The sequence below is a fragment of the Furipterus horrens genome, unplaced genomic scaffold (genome assembly GCF_987537825.1).
Source record: "Furipterus horrens unplaced genomic scaffold, mFurHor1.1.pri manual_scaffold_10, whole genome shotgun sequence".
Classification (NCBI taxonomy): Eukaryota; Metazoa; Chordata; class Mammalia; order Chiroptera; family Furipteridae; genus Furipterus; species Furipterus horrens.
Window position 1 is genome coordinate 91394654 of NW_028327180.1, and position 12782 is coordinate 91407435.

Consider the following 12782-nt stretch of genomic DNA (forward strand, 5'->3'; position numbering starts at 1 on the left):
TAATAATACGGAATCTTTATTTTAATTCCCATGTTAGTAGAAATATCTCTACTGTTTGTTATATTTGATGTTTTCATTTGATTTAATATAGAAACTACTTATTAACCTTAAAAAGATCCTTCTAGAATATCAGACAAGATGATGTTGTTTTTTTTATTGATGTGATTCACTGGACAGATGTTAAACCAACTTTACATTCCTGAGATAAAGTCAACTAAGTCACACAGAATTATGTCTTACACTACTAAATTCTCGTCGGCAGCCGTCCGTCTCGAGAGACGATGGTGTAGCTTCTTAAGAGTCTATCTGCACCGCTGAGAATGGCTGTGCAGTCCGACTCGGGAGTGACACGGTATCTGTCTCCTCCCGTGTTGAATCGACATCTTGCGATGACGCTGGAGTGTCCTCTCCAGTGAAGCTGAAGCTACAGAGCCTGGGCAGGGTGATATGGAGGGTCTGCTGTTGCCCATGCAGCAGACCCCCCCCTCTCTTCGCAGCTGAAGGATCCAAGGGAAAGACGGAGTCAATACAGCTTGGCTTCAGGTGCGCCGCACTACTAAATACACTACTAAATACACTACTAAATACACTACTAAATACACTTTGAAAATAAATTATTTTATATATTTATATCCATATTCAGAAGTGATATTACTCTACAACTTTATAGTTAAGTGTTGCTTTGTTTATTCCCAAATGAGTTTCATTTCCCAGTTCTACTATACTCCTTCCCATATCTAGAAGATCATGTCCTCTTTGGGAAAATAAGATTGACAGATTATTTTAGAACCAGAGAAGAAACAATGCAGCAAAAATGACAGCCAAGAAATGGAGTGTAAAAGACAGAAAATATGTTGTCACTGAGATAAAATGTTCCTGTAATGACACCGGGGAAATCTTTTATTATATCTCTAGATAATAATTATCCATTATGCAGCATGGTCTGATAATACCTCTATTATTATTATGTCTATTATTACTTAGGAAATGAATGAATGAAATAAGCTTAATAACTAAGGACAGGGAAAAAATGAATTTAAATTTTACTTTATTTTTATACTTTTGACCAGTCATTTTAGTACATAACTTCAAATATTTGAGTGGCCTGTTTTATGTGACTTTAAAGGAAAAAATAACTAATCTGATTTTTTACTCTCAATATACATATTTAACTCATTTAGCAGTCTAGACATGTCTACCCTAGAATCGATGTAAAGAAACTGCAATATAGCTCATTTTTAAAAATGTGGGGCCTATTCAAATATATTGCTATGAAAAAAACATTAAGGAAGAAATTTAAAATTTTTTAAAGATCATAAATCTATTGAAATCTGTCAAAACATAAAATTGTTTAAGCTTCACTGAATCTCAGTAAGGTGGAACTTTTTTGCCTAAATACCTGCAATTTGTCACCTTATAGATTTTAAACATAGTTGATTATATGGTAATTTACAATGTAGAAGTTTTTTTATGTAACTCAATTACTTTTATGTGAATTTTAAAAAATGCATGTTTACAAAGCAGTGGTACCTGTTTAGCAAGAATATGTATAAACAAAAAGAAACTCAGTAAACATGTTAACATGGATGTCTACACTGGAAAGAGAAATAGGGGTATAATGTAGGGATAGAAGACAAAAACAGGAATTTTGTAAAAGCTTATTATTGAGCTACCTGAAGTAAGTTAACTAATTATTTTTAAGGGCCACCTTCAAGCTTTTGGATCATAACTACATGTTGCCTAAAACAGTTTTCTAGTTATGCTAAGATAACACAATCTTGAAATTAAGCTGATTAAAAAAAAAAAAAAGAAACAGGGGAAGATTAACATGTTAGGATACGATGTCCCTTATTTTTGTATGATTAGGGATATTAGATAGTTCTATTTCAGAAACATACCATGTATGTATCCCAGAGGCGGGGTGGAAGGGGGAGTCCTCAACCTCCTGTATCCACGTTCCTTACTCCAAGATAAACGAGACTATTGTGAGTTCAGTTTCTACCTGAATAAAATTCTCTGCCTAGAGTTTACCAACTGCCAAAGACTGTGGGTTCTATTGAGCCCATTTAACATTAAAACAGAATTCCTGACCATGGCCAGCTTGCAGCAGCTAGAGGAGCAGAAGACCTTCACCCATTGTCCTTTATAAGATTATAAAGGGTCTTAAGTCTGAGAGGGAGGAATTGTTATTTTTTTATTGTTATAAAAAATTAATTAATTAATTTTTTAATTTTTTAAAAAGATATAGGAAAGAGTGAAGCCAAGGAATTTACATGCACGACACATGGACATGAACTCAGGGGGTGGGATTGCCAGGGGAAGTGGGGTACTGGGCAGAGGGGAGCAAAGGGGAAAAAAATTGGAACTATTGTAACAACATAATCAATAAAATATACTTAAAAAAAACAGAATTACTGAGTATATATCCAAAAAAAATTAAAATTACTATCTCAAAGAAACATATGCACTCTATGTTTATTATAGCTTATTCATAATAGCCAAGATAAGGAAACAACTGAAATATTCCCCCAACAAATGAATGGATAAAAAAAAATGTTGGTATGTACATTCAGGGGAATATTTATTATTCAGTCTTTAAAAAGAAGCAACTTCTGCCACCTGCACCAACATAGTTGAACCTGGAGGGCATTATGCTAAATGAAATATATCAGTCACAAGAGGACAAAAAATCCATGATTTCACTTAGATGAGGCATATAAAAGAGTCCAGCTCAGAGAAACTGAGAGTGAAATTGTGGTTGCCTGTGGCTGGGAGGAAGGGAATGGGAGTTGCTATTCAATGGGCATGAAGTTTTAGTCCTGTGAGATGAACAGGGTCTAGAGAGCTCCTGTACAGTCTCTTGCTGTTGTCCTAGAATTGGAAGGAATGGGATGCATTATTTGTTTCCCTGTCTTTGTCAATGTGGAAAAAAATAATGATAAACTGAAAGGCCTATTTCAGTATAAGTGGAAGAAAACAATTTTCTGTACGGAAATGAAGACTCTACCTGGCCACCTTTAATCAAGTTACCAGCCTGGCCAGTGAAGTTTGGGATCCCTGGTCTATGTAATTGAAGTAAAGCAGGTAACTAAAATACTACTAAAAGAATTAAGACTTTTTGTTTTTCATAATGAAATAGGGGGTTGAAATTATTTATTGAAGATTCCTAAATTAAAATATTTAGAATTTTCTTTAGTTTCTGTAAATTGACTTAATTATCCAATAAAGTATAAAGCTTTCAAAAAAGAAATACTAGCAGCTCTTTTAGGCTATTGCTCACCCCACAAACTCAGAAATTCCCCGATTGCCTTATGCCCACGGCACCAAAATATATTTAGCAATACTTATGTCCATGGAAGAAAAATATATTTACTAAAATAGATTTAGTATTATAGAACTGTACACTGAAACCTATCAATATATAATTGTATTAACCAATGTCACTCAAAAAATTGAATAAAAATAAAATAAGATATATTTAGTACACTCAGTAATTGTCATAAAACTTCAATCAAGTCTAATAAGAGTTTACTATGTAAATCAAATGTTACTTCTGTTATCATCTAAATTTTCCATGGATTAACTAGGTTTCAGGTGAACAATTGTGTAATACACCACCTGTTATATAGTATTGTGTGTTCACTACCTCAAGTTGCCTTCCATCACCATTTATGGCCCCCCAACCGTCATCCACCTCCCCGCCCCAGCAAACACCACACCATTGTCCATGTCTATGAGATTTTTCTTTTTTTTCTCAATCCCTCCAGTCCCCAACCTCGACCCCCACCCCAACCCCTGACAGCTGTCAGCCTGCTCTCTATCTGGGAGTCTGTCTATATTTTCCTTGTTAGTTCATTTTATTCATTAGATTCCACATATAAGTGAAATCATATGATATTTGTCTTTCTCTGACTGGTTTATTTCACTTAGCATAATGTTCTTCAAGTCCATCGATGCAAAGGGTAAGATTTCCTTCTTTTTTATAGCAGAGTAGTATTCCATTGTGTAGATGTACCGCAGCTTTTCAAATGGTGTTGGCAAAATTGGACAGATATGTGCAAAAAATGAAACTAGACCACCTTTTTACATATACCATACACAAGGATAAACTAAAAATGAATTAAAGACTTGAATGTTACACTGGAAACCATTAAAATTCTGGAAGAAAACATAGGCAGCAAAATCTCAGACATTTATTGTAGCAATATTTTTTTCTAATATATCTCCTCGGGCAAGGGAAACAAAAGGAAAAATAAACCAATGGCACTACATTAAACAAGATGTTTTTGTAGAGCAGAGGAAGCCTTCAAATAAAAGGGCAACCCACTGAATGGGAGAACATATTCGCTGCTACATCTGATATGGGAACCTTTTTTAATTTAAGTGTTTTGGTTCCACAGCTCAGACCAATTAATGCCACCGTTTCAGGGAATGAGGCCAGAGAACAGTATTCTTTAAAATACTAAAAAACAAAAACCAAAGAAAACAAAAAAAGGCAAGAAAGAAGGAATACATGCAATGAATAGATACAATGAATAAACAATTCAATACATTTCCTAAGGAATTTTAACATTAACTTAAGAGCTGAAAAAGCAGCTCTACTCTAGACCTTCCCATTCCGAAATCTTTCTTTCTCTAGCTCCCCCTCTGAAATCTCGTTTCCCTCAAATAGCCTGACATCACTAATCCCTCAGCCACATAGAGACTTTGAATCTGTTGGCCCTTCTCTCCTCTATTCTCATTTCCTTCCCCAACCAATTTAGATTCCAAATCCAGAGGAGGAGCAGGCTGAGCTCAGCAGAGCACGTGCCCGGAAAGGCTCTGTGGGCTTTCTAAGCCATCCCATCAGCAAGGTACAAAAACTAACTTTGCAGTAATTAGCAACCCCCTCTCTCCACGATGCCCACTGAATGGGAACAGCTCTTTTTTTTCTTTTTCTTTTTTCTTTTTTTTCGTTATAGGATTCCATTCAACCTCACAATGTGGATCCTTTGAAGGCTGGTGATAGAATTAATGTGGTCCAGCTCGGGGCCTTTATTGCAAACACTGATTCCCTGGGCCCACTTGGACAGAGACAGGAACATTAACTCCTTCACGGGTTTCTCTTCAGCCCTTCTTAAAGATGCCGTCTACCACAATAACTGCCAAAACAGAAGGAGCAATAGAGGAAAATCCGATGTTCCAATGTTCATACTGAACAAAAATCATAATAATAAAATATGCAAAAAGATTTTATGTCTGGCTCACAGGTTGTGACACGAAGCACTCAGATCTTTCCATCAACACTAACACCGCTCCATAATGATGGCAGCAGGAGGTCACAAGCAGCTTCGTCTGCCATCTCCTGACACGTCAGTGAATGAAGTACTTCCCTCCAAATGCCTTCTGCTAAGTGAGTAAACATGCAGGGAATGTTACTTATGATCGAATGTAATTTTTCTCCCACACGTTAATGAATTTTAAATGGTCTGTGTTCATTTTACTTGTTAATTATAGTCGAGCGCACACTGAAGCGGAGGAAAGCCTAACTCACTTGTATTAGGACTGCGTGGTGTACTTCCAAATGTTTTCGCTAATGAGAAGGTAGTCCTCCGACAGCGCAAATTTTAGAAAAAGAGAGCGTTTCAAACAGCCAGCTGGGGAAGCTTATACCCCGAATCGCTACAATTTAGAAGCCATTACATAGTCGGTTCCAATAAGAAAATAAGGAATGACTGAACGGAATGCTGAATTACACCCGGAGCTACAATAAATGTTTCAAGGGCTTAATCTCGTATAATCTCGACAAACTTTTGAAGACCGGCTGATCTTCCTTTCAAAGATGAGAAAATGGAAGATAAATGAGGTAAATTGTTCCAAGTCACAGGGCTGATAAGTGATGAAGCCGCAATTCACACCATTCTGCTCGCTTTTAAGATCCAAATGCTTCATCACGCGTCTGATTGCCCCGCTCAATAACTCCCCACTGCGCACCAGCACCCAGATGGAGCTGCAGGCAACCAGTTCTCACCCAGAGTTCTTCTGTTTGCATAACAGTTCCAGTCCGTGAACGTAGAATATCAACGTTTGTAAACATGTCCTGTCTGAAATCCCTCCTCAGCATAGTGGAAGGAAAAACTGAAATTAAAAAAAATTAAATAAAAGCTTCAAGGACTTTACTGAATATATATTTTGGCAAGGAATATATATCTTCTGAAAATTAAGTATAGGATTAAGTAAAGATATGACATGAATTGACAATGTGCTAATACTTATTCTTTGTGTACAACTTTAAAAGGAAGGTACTATGATCAACATTGTTACTCAGCAAATGTTTGATATTTTAACATATCAAATACAAATAACTGATTAATACCATGTAAGTAATATCAATTTATGTCTCTCAAGAAAGTAGACCTTGTAAAATTACATTTTTCCCTCTTTCTCCTGTAAGTAATTCATCAATTTATATAAACTTGAAGTAGTAACACCATTGCTTGTATGTGCCCTGAATTCATTTTTCCTTTCTGCTAAGGCCTCCCTTGATTTTCTCCTGGTGTACCACTGCACACCATGTTTAAACAATGCAATTAAAAGGTCTGAGACTAGCCAAGGGATTGAGAGGTTAGCATATAGCCAATGAGAGCTACGTATCATGGTTCAGATATGGCCAAATAACCTACCTCCGGATCAGGGAATATATGGGGACGGAGCATGTTCATCTTGACCCTCCCTAGTTCTAACTTGCTTAGCTGCTGTCAACTCCACTAAATAACAGTTACCCTAATTTAACCTTCCTCCAACATTCCAAAATTGCCAATTGGGTTATATATTAATATGTACAATAAATGTTTAACAGTGTTATATTCATTGGCCCGGAAGTCTATATCTTTAGTATAAGTAATGAAAAACAAAGTCTATTTGGAAATAACAACCCGTCGGTTAGTATTTTGTTGCTGTTTATAAATCAAAACCTCCCCAAATGTTTGTAATCATAGAGTGATAAACAAAGAAAAACAAATGCTGGCATTGTTAAAAGAATAAGTCAGTATTAGAGAAATGAGGGATTTCTTTCTATATAAATCTGAATATGTAACATTGGCTTAATTTTATGTCCATATATTCCTTAAGAAGAGAATTCCCAAAAAATGCTCTGAGTATATTTTAAGGTGTATGGATGTCAGTGCAACACATTTCACCAACGATGTCAACCAGCAGAAATTCTAAACTGCCCACCATTTTTATTGGTCCTTCTTGAAGACAGAAAATAAGGCTCTCCTCGTCTGTAAATGGTGGTAGAATAAATATTATTTTAACAAGAGAGGAGTTATTTAGAGTGAAAACCAGTTAAGAACGGAAGGGCCAATCAAATGAATATCAAATGTGTCTTCAATAGATTTCAGATTGCTTTTCACAGTCCTCTCCATCTTCTCTTCAAATTCTGTCTCCCACCTCCCAATTCCTGTGCCCAAGACACTTGGTGCTGGGATGTCGTCTTAATCAATCTGGCTCATTTTTGTACCAGAAGACTAGCTTTTACTCCATACTCCAGTCTCTTATTTCCATGTATTAGTTTTCTATCGATACCCAAACAAATCACCACATGCCTAGTGGCTTAAAACAACACAGATTTTATTATATTACTGCTCAGGTCAGAAGTCTGGGCATTCCCTGGTCCAGGTGGTTTTCTCCTCCCGGTTTCACTGGGTTAGATCAATGTGTGAGCAAGACTGCAGTACTTTGGGGATGCTCTGCCAATAAACCCGCTTTCAGGCTTATTCAGAGTGTAGGCCAAATTTAGTTCTTTGTGACTTTCAGACTGAGATTCCTATTCCCATGCTAGCTGTTGGCTAGGGATCATTCTCAACTTATCATAGTTGAGATCCACATTCCTTGGCTTGCAGCTTTCTTTCATCATCTTCAATGCCAACAACATGTTTAGTCTTCATGCTCTGATTTTTCTCTTACTGACCCTTTAACTTCATTTATATGGGAGGCAACTGATGGTGCTTCTCTCTCGCATCAATGTTCCTCTCTCTGTCTCTCTTTCTCTTTCTCTCTCTCTCATCAATAAACATATCATCAGGTGAGGATGAAACTATAGGATGCCTTTCCATTTATTTATGTCTTCTTTAACTTCCTTCATCAACTTTTGGTAGTTTTCAGTGTACAAGTTTCTCATTCCCATAGTTAAGTTTAACCCTAAATTTTTTATTATTTTGATACTACTTTGAATGTAATTTTTCTTAATTTCCTCTTCTGATAGTTCCTTGCTAGTATACAGCATTGTAATTAATTTTAGTATGTTGATTTTGCATTTTGTAGCTTTACTAAATTTGTTTATTTGCTCTTGGTTTTTTGGTGGAGTTCAGGGTTTTCTATATATAGTGTCATGTAATCTGCAAACACAGACAATATTACTTCTCCCTTTCTAATATGAATGTTTTTTACTTCACTTTCTTGCCTAATTGTTCTGTCTAGGACTTCCAGCACCATGCTGAATACAACTAGCAAGAGTGGGCATTCTTGTCTCATTCCTCTCTTAGCAGACAAACGTTCAGTTTTTATCCACTGAATATGATGCTAGGTGTGAACTTGTCATATATGGCCTTTATTATGTTGAAATACATTCCTTCTATAAATACAAAAGATCTACAAAAGAAAGAGTTGTTTTATTTAAAAAATTAAACAAAATTGACAAAATTTTAGCTAGACCAAACAAGAAAAAAAGAGAGGAGACCTGGATGAAATTAGAAATGAACGAGGAAACATTACAGCTGATGTCACAAAAACACAAAGGCTTAAAAGGTACTAACTATAAGCAATTATACACTAAAAAATTGGATAACATAGAAGAAATAGATAAATTCCTGGAAACAATCTACCAACACTTAATCATGAAGAAATAGAAAATCAGAATGGATCAATAACCAATAAAGATATTGAATTAACCAAAACATTCTAATAACAACAGCAAAGGCCGAGAACTATATGATTTCACTGCTGAATTCTACTAAACATTGCATTAATGCCAATCCTTCTTAAACTCTTCAAAAAAAAATGAACAGAACACTTCTAAAATATCTTATGAGGCAAGCCTTATCCTGACACAAAAGCCAGACAAAGATGGTACCAGAAAAAAAGATTATCCCCAATGAGCTTAAATGCAAACACCCTCAACAAAACAATAGAAAACAAAATTCAAAAGGAGGTTGAAAGGGGCATACACTATGATCAAGTGGGATTTATCCCTGGGATATAAAGATGGTTTAATACACACAAATCAATAAATCAATTAACAGAATGAAGGATGAAAATCTTATGATCACCCCCAAAGATACAGAAAAAGTATTTAACAAAATTTGACACATTTTTATTATAAAAATGCTCAACTTAGATAAATACTTGATTGCACAATCAGGAGATTTAATCCGGAGGAATGAGCAGGCTTTAGAATTTTGAGTACCATAATCCTCCATCCTTCAAAATGTAATTTTCCTAACATTCCATTGTGCCAACTAGGAAAAAGAACTTAAATTTTACTTAAAATTAATGGTGATAAGAACTTCATAGGATCCTGCTTCTAAATCTGTGTTTAACATATATCTTTAAGGTGTTCACTTTAGGTAACAGGAAAGGCTGATGAGAGAGAAACATCTCCAGGTTATTTGAAACATGTTTTAAAAACTTTTATCTATAGTTATAGTCCATTTCGTGTCTTCCTGTGAATTTCTTGCTGGTGATAAATTCTGTATTTCAGTTTTTAGAATGCTAAACTTCTTTCGCACGTTTGGGGAGTTCCTCAACTTATGAATTAGTCTCTCCCACTCTAACGGCCAGAAAATGCCAACTACTACTCGCTTCCCTGGGTTTCAATGCTGTGACACAGGCATGTGACACAGGCATGTGACCTAACGTCAGCCTGATGAGCACACCTGAGCCAGCAACTAGAGCAGCAACGGCGGTGAGGAGCTCTCTCTTTATAGCAACAGTAACAGTTTCTGAAAAAAAAGTAGATCCCAGCAAAATTTTCAGTTTTATTAATAAACCAGCTCTGGAATTTAGTTCGACATGCTTTCTGGCTGCATAACTTTGAATCTTGTTTTGCCGCACCCAACAAGTCTATGACTTCCTAATATCCTTATAATAAACTCTTTCTATTCACTCAGCCAAAGTTGGCTTTGGTTGTTTTCCACCAAGAATTCCAGATACAACGGACAACCCCAGATGTGCTCATGGAGATTTTGAAGAAGTTAATGGCACCTCACAGGGGACCTGGTTTACTGGGATCCATGGCCCACACTCTGAGAGTGGATGGCAGCCTTGTCCCTATGTGCTTCCGTCACTCATCCCGGAATGTCATGTGAAAATTTTTAACTGTGCATTTGGAAATTGCCAACGTAATTTCTACTTTGTTTTTGTTTTGATAGCATCACTTTTTTCTATTTACATGACTAAGTAAGTGTTCAATGAGTTATAAGCAAAACAAAAAATCATCAATTTTTAACACATTTACATAGGAAATTAGTGTAATGATTTTCAATTGCATTCCAGTGAAGTAAATTCATATTCACAGTAATCCAGATGAAAAATCTTGCATATTTTTCCTTTAATGAAAAATGAAAATTTTCCCTTAGAAGACTAAAATTAAACTCTATATGTTCTTATGAAGCCTTGAAAGTAGTTTCATACAAGAACAACAGAAACAACAATAAAAATTCAGTGTAAACATTGTGCCTAGCCTAACTCACTCATTTGGCTTCACCGTACATATATTTTTATTATTCGGTTTCCCACTCTTCCTTCTTTTGCTACAGAGAACCCAAATATCTAACTGTGGCTGGCAACATCTCCAAAATTTTGAACAAGGAGTGAAATAGGAGATAGACCTTTCTTATACATGAATGCCAATGAAAATTAGAAAAAGAAAGAACATAAAAGTCACACAAATATTTATGGTTTATTGATACTACTTCTATTTCATTTTAGATATTGGCTAGATAGTAAACTTACCCAGAATACAATTTTGTACTCTATTCTACCTTAAAACAAAGTTTGGTTCTGAATATGGATGATGGATCTAACAGACATGATTTTCTTGACTAACACCTGATTTATTATTAGATACAGTTTTAAAGATCACGTTAATACAAATTCTTTAAAGCATGACACCTCTGTGAATTATGATTTTTCCATAGCCTTTTCAAAAGAAGCTTTTACCAGAAACACTATTTATTTTGTGTCAATTTAAAATTCATGGGAAAAAGATGCTAGAACTCCCTGTATAATCTGTATAACAAATCTTTATTATCAAGTCATTTCAGATGACTGTGTTGCTAAATTAAACTCATTCTTACCAATATTAACTGCAATTAATATATGTTTTCTGAGTACTAATTGTAGTGTATGGTATCATGATATATGCGTGTTTCTGTGTGTGTTCAACATTCAATGCCCTTCCTCCTTGAGGAAAACCCTCCACTGCAAATACAATTGGTGAGATACTTTACATCCTGTCCCTCTACAGAAGGCTGGACAGGGAAGCACTATAGAGTCCTTAATCCTTATTGCACCCACCCACTTCACTGGCAGTCATAGGTAAGTACATGAACCAAGTCACCATACAAGCTCCCAAAACTACTGGTATTCACTTGATTGTGAGTTAAAGAGACAGAGCACCTGCCTCCTTAAATCTGGTATATGCTTGCTACCAGCTCCCCCACCCCCTCCTGCACACATGCATACCTTAAAAGTCTGATTCTCCAGCCTTAATTCCATTCTGTGAATTCCAATAAGCTTTATACAAAATTCATTTATTTTTCTCAAGATAGCTAGATATGGTTTCAGTTCCTTGCAATAAATAAACACTAAATAGCCTTGACCGATATATTGTCAGGCTTAAAGGATGGTGTTGACTACTCGTAATGGTGCCAGGTATTCAGGGAAAGTAAGTGTGGGTGGAAGGAATGCCAAAGAAGATTGCTGCTAGGTTTACAAACACTAACAGATTATCTGGAAATGCCAGCCCTGCCTTTCCATCTCCTTTGAAAAATAGCTTTAAAATGACCCCATGAAAAGTTCTCAGTAGTCTCTTTTCCAAGTAAGATCGCCCAGTTTTTAAGGCAAAAATTCAGGTATAAAGCTTTGATTTCACAAATGTGGACCCTTTAAAAAAAAAGAAGAAAAAGAAAACCTAAATAAATATTTATAAAATCAGTTTTGACTGCATCACCATTATATACAAAGTATTGGAGAACTGATTATGTTTGCATCCTTAACCTCTCCCAATTGAGCTTGCGTACGGTCACCGTTTAAATTTCATTTGACATAAGTGAGAAGCTAAGTAAGTAAAAGGAGCTTTAAAAACACCTGCAACCAGCTTCATTGTGTTAGTGGTGCAGACAACCAACTCAGCCTGATGTTGCCTCCAGATTTAATTCTAGATGTCCTTTCTCTCCTGCACATGTGAACAAATAGGAAAATGATTTCCGTTAGCTAGATCTCTGGCTTAAGCAGAAATGCAATCATCATGGTTCCTAAGTGTTGTGTGTACACTCTCTAACTCAATTTTCTCAGCGTTATTTAGACACGCTCACTGCTTAAACCTGATAGGAAGCCTTCCCGCCCATACCAATTAACCTAACCCTGCAATTTAGTTTTACCCAGTCGTCCTTGAATCCTCCCATTCTCCTCCACATTGCTTATTTGAATTGGTTTGAATCCTTTCCCAGAAAGTGTTTGTAATCTAAAAATTGTCTTAATCTCTTTGGTTCCATTTTTCCTGCTCTTTAATTTCCCATGAG